Raw genomic sequence first — 4,991 nt, 5'->3', positions numbered from 1 at the left:
TTCAGCGCCCAGCGCTGGGCGCCGAAATCTTTAACGCCCAGGCATGGGCGCCGAAAATGATCCTAGACCCAAAAAGGCCCCCCCTGACATCTATACGGCCCTGCCGTATCTATCCGACTCGAAAATTGCCGATTTCTTTATTGAAAGTCGCACCTCACGGCTTTGTTAAGAGTAGCACACCACTACAAAGATCGCTCGCACTTACGAACACAATCCCAAACACGATCAAGGAAATTACAGAATGCGTATCCCCAAGGAACCTCTTTGACAAGAAATGACCGTCAAGCACGAGCGCTTGGGGGCTCGAAGGAAAATATATATTATGCAAAGTTAAAAAAATATTCCCAGACTACGCTGCACGAAGTCCAATGTTTGGATGTCTAAAAGAAAAACAAAAAAAAACCGGATTACCACCTCAAGACAAAGGTCGTCGTTGATACTTATACATAGTCCCCTAATCAAGGACCCAGGTAATAGCAAAATTGAGCCATAAAGACTAGCTCAAAACCATGAAAAGGTGATGACCACGAGACTATGGTCCATCTAAACACATTGTCAACCCACATTCAGGTTACAACTAAATCCGAGCATCCCTCGAAAGAATTCGCTCTTGCAAGAATGAATAAAAGAAATTCTCAAAAGAAATCACGACTTGCCCACCTCAATCGGGCAAGATCGCGCCACGAACCACGCGAGTTCCAAATCAAAAAAACGAATTCAGGGACGTCCACCCTCAGCGGACAGGGCTCGCCCACCTTCAGCGGGCGGGGTCTGCGTCACTAGCCGCGCAGGTCCTCAGTTTTCGAAAAATAAAATCTTTAAACAAAAAAACAGGCTCGCCATCTTTAGCCAGCGGGGTCTACGTCACAAACATCGTAGGTCCTTATTTTCAAAAAAAAAACCCAAACAAACTTCAAAACAGATTCGTCCACTTCTATCGGACGGGGTGTCCACCCTTAGCGGACAGGCTCGCCATCTTTAGCCGGCGGGGTCTGCGCCACTAACCGCGCAGGTCCTTAGTCGCTGCAGCGATAACTTTTTCTGGTTTTCCCTTTTTCCAAAAATAAAAGGGTCGATTTTCCCTTTTTCTAAAAATTAAAGGATCGGTTTTCCCTTTTGCCAAAAATTAAAGGATTGGTTTTCCCTTTTTCCAAAAATTAAAGGATCGATTTTCCCTTTTTTCCAAAAATTAAAGGATCGGTTTTCCCTTTTTCCAAAAATTAAAGGATCGATTTTCCCTTTTTCCAAAAATTAAAGGATTGGTTTTCCGTTTTGTCAAAAATTAAAGGATTGGTTTTCCCTTTTTCCAAAAATAAAAGGATCGATTTTCCCTTTTTCCAAAAATTAAAGGATCGGTTTTCCCTTTTTCCAAAAATTAAAGGATCGGTTTTCCCTTTTTCCAAAAATTAAAGGATTGGTTTTCCGTTTTTCCAAAAAAGAACGATGTGCTGGATGTTCCTTCGTTTTACGTCCCATAAAAACAAGGGAGTTTTCTCGTTTAGCTAGCCCTGAAAATGAGAATCTTTAAAAACATTTTTACCTCGTGGTTGGGCTTGGCCAGGCCCAATTACACTTTATAGCTTTGATTTCGAAAACATCTGTAGCTACTTCCAATGACAAAGTGAGGGAGTTTCTACGCATCTTTAGATACTTCCAATGACAAAGTGAGGGAGTTTCTATACTATCCGTTGACAAATGCCAATGACACGTGAGGGATATGTCGACACTTCAAGTGATGACCCTTAAGTCAAATGTTATCACTCGAGGGCTCGTGAGACCCTCGCAAAAACAGGTCACCATGACTTGTGTGGCGCACTCCGTCTAATACTTTGACCATCGTCTTACTCCAAGACTCAGTCAAAGTGGGGGCTAACTGTAGACACCTACTTTTGTCCCCATTCCCGAAAGGGAAGGTTCGATGATGAGAAAATAAATCTCCACTTGACAACGCATCTCCTATAAAATAACAAATCTCAATTCCCCTTTTCATTTCACCCAAAACCTGCTATTTATAGAAGTCTGCTATTTATGGAAACCTGCTAAAAGTAGTAACTGCCGTAATGGGTAGTTGTTAAAAGTGGCAAGTCATAAAAGATAGAAACCTGTCAGAATTAGGTGTTGCACTCCAACATAAATCCTAAATGAGATAGAAATTGCGAGAGAATCCTATTCCTAATACGATTCGAAAATAAGAGTTACGTATTAATTAAAATCCTAACGAGCCTAGAGTTCGTAACGGGCCTAGATGCATTCCATCATAAAATTAATACGCACTAAAAGACTCGATTAAAGTCTCATACACTCCGGATTCTAAGAATTCGAATCTGACAAAGAAACGGCCCAGACCCTATTTTCAACGCTTGGCTCTGGGCGCCGAAATCTTCGGCGCCCAGCCCTGGGCGCTGAAATTACCTGGGACGTGTTCTTTCCTAATTCCTCGTGGATTAGGTTCTACAATTCTATCTTTCCAAAAACTCTTTTCTATAAATAGGGCCCTAAGTTCGACGTGAAAAGAACACAACACACAATTATTATTCTGAGTATTGACTCTAAACCCCTAAGCCTAAGCCTCACGCTGCGAAATTAATCACGCGTTCTGTCGCAATCGATCCAAAAATCGAACAGAACGTATCCTGTCCCGTAGTTTGAGATTCGTTAAATAAAAAGAGAAATAGCAAAGTCAAAGTGGTTAGTTTTCTGAGAATTGTGACGCACCTCTCAAGGGTGCGTCGTAATGTGTCCCTTTTTCATGGTTTAATTGCCTTCCTCACCCTTTTTATGAACTGTTAAACTAATTCAATCTGATTGTTCTATCACGCCTAATAAAGATAATATGTTGGGAAATTGGATTATCATGCTAGGTCCCTTAATACAATCTAAATCAGATAATCGCGCTCGATCTAGTACTATATGTTGCATATTGTGAAAATCAACTCATATTAGTTTAATAGTTAACGCATGCCCCTTCAATTATTTATGCTGAGCTAGTAAGGATATCCTGCCTCTGGAGTTATCGATGAGCGAGTACTCCTCTCGGTAGTTACAGTCCCCCGAACCCTCAATCTCTACCTTGCGGGTGTATGTTGAGAGATCCCCACACCAGGGATCACAAGGGAACCTACGGCCATTGTGGTCAAACATAATTTCACTCCCTTTATGTCACGATAACCGGGTTTTGTCAGTTTTTCTCATTGTCGTTAAAAACTGAATGACGACTCCTATATTACTAGTCAATTGGGTGTAAACTCACAGGAAATCCAATTACACTTGATTTGACAAAAAGAAACGTCACACCCACGAGGGACAAGGTCACGCATCAACCTCGTGCTTTTTCGACCCCCTCACACTACCAAAGGCAATCATGCGTTCTATTGCAGCTGAGACCTTCAAGATTGAGCCTGCATTTATTAACATGATTGAGTGACGCCAGTACGATGGGGAACTAGGTGAAGATCCGAATATTCACATACAGTCCTTCATCCAATATTGTTCCACCATCAAGCAAAAGGGATTGACTCCGGAGCAGACTATGGAGATACTTTTCCCGTTCTCTTTGAGTGGGAAAGCTAAATTATGGATTAATGGGTGGAATCGGGCGGCTTTTAAAATCACTAAATGGGAGTCCTTGGCTCTTGCTTTTTATGTTAAATATTTTCCACCTGAGAAAATGGCTCGTCTGAGGAGTCAGATATTAGGTATCTCACAACAAGTAGATGAGAGTTTGTTCGAGGTCTGGGAGAGATTCAAGGACTTGCAGAGAGAGTGCCCGCACCATGGTTTGGATGATTGGTTCTTGATTCAGCAGTTTTATAATGGTCTGGGTAATGATTCTAGATGTTTGTTAGATTCAGCTGCCAATGGGAGATTCATGCAACTTGAGGTGCCTAGAGCTATGGAGGTGATTGAGGAGATAGCCATTCACAATGCCTAGTATGGGAATCCTAGAGGTTTATCTAATAGGGGTGGTAAGCATGATTTAAATTCTATTGAACAATTAACTGCCCAATTGACTGCTTTACACTATAAGTTTGATAATATGCAAGCAACCAATGCTCAATCTGCCCAACCTGTTAGTGTAGCTGCTATGAGTGCCCAACCTGCTACTGTTTGTGAAAGTTGTGGAATGTCTGGTCATTATGCACAGGAATGTAGGAGCTCTGTTGAACAATGTAACGCATTTCAATCCTACAAACAAAATAACCCATTCTCCAACTCTTACAATGAGGGCTACAAAAACAACCTCTACTATCCTACAGGAGCAACAACATCCAGAACCCTCACCAAGTCCAACATCCACCACAACAACCATACCAACCCCCACATCAACAATCCTACCAACCACGGAACAACTACAACCAACAGTTTAGTGGACCACCTGGATTCCCTAGACAACACACATCACCTCCACCACCACAACCTCAAGCCACACAACCTGACCCTATGCTAGTAGAGATGAGAATCATGATGCTACAAATGAAAAAATCTCTAAGTGAAAAGGATGAAAAGATCGATGCTCTTACTGCTCACAACAAGATCATTGATACACAATTGGCACAGATGGCTACTACTATTTCAGGGAGGCCACCAGGCCAATTTCCTTCACAACCCGAAAATAGGGAAACTGCAAATGCAATTACATTGAGGAGTGGTAGGGATTATGATGGTCCTTCTATGCCAGTTGAGGTTGATTCTAGGGTGTCTGCTAGTGGTCTGGTTAGTGAGGAAGTCCCAGAGATAGTTATGGATGGTAAGGAAGCTGAAAAGGTAGTCAATGAGAATGAGGCTACAACTGAGGTTAAGAAGGGGACAAATATTCAAGTACCACTTATTGTACTCCCCTTCCCAAACCGGCAACTCAAGAATAAGCTAGACAAGCAGTTTGGCAGATTCTTGGAAGTGGTCAAAAATTTGCAGGTAACGGTTCCTTTTACTGAATTAATTTTACAGGTTCCTGCTTATGCTAAATAAATGAAAGATATTTTGACCAGGAA

The 4,991-nt window shown here is 41.9% G+C and overlaps 1 non-coding gene across 1 annotated transcript; it reads right to left on the bottom strand.

The window, feature by feature from the left end:
• Positions 1–3,673: 3,673 nt before the first annotated feature.
• Positions 3,674–3,780, bottom strand: LOC130470945 (small nucleolar RNA R71). The gene has a single exon (XR_008931657.1). It is a non-coding gene; the product is annotated as a small nucleolar RNA R71 (small nucleolar RNA).
• Between the last annotated feature and the right edge of the window lie 1,211 nt (positions 3,781–4,991).

This window comes from Spinacia oleracea, chromosome 3 (assembly GCF_020520425.1).
Source record: "Spinacia oleracea cultivar Varoflay chromosome 3, BTI_SOV_V1, whole genome shotgun sequence".
Classification (NCBI taxonomy): Eukaryota; Viridiplantae; Streptophyta; class Magnoliopsida; order Caryophyllales; family Amaranthaceae; genus Spinacia; species Spinacia oleracea.
This window is presented reverse-complemented; position numbering and strand designations above follow the sequence as displayed.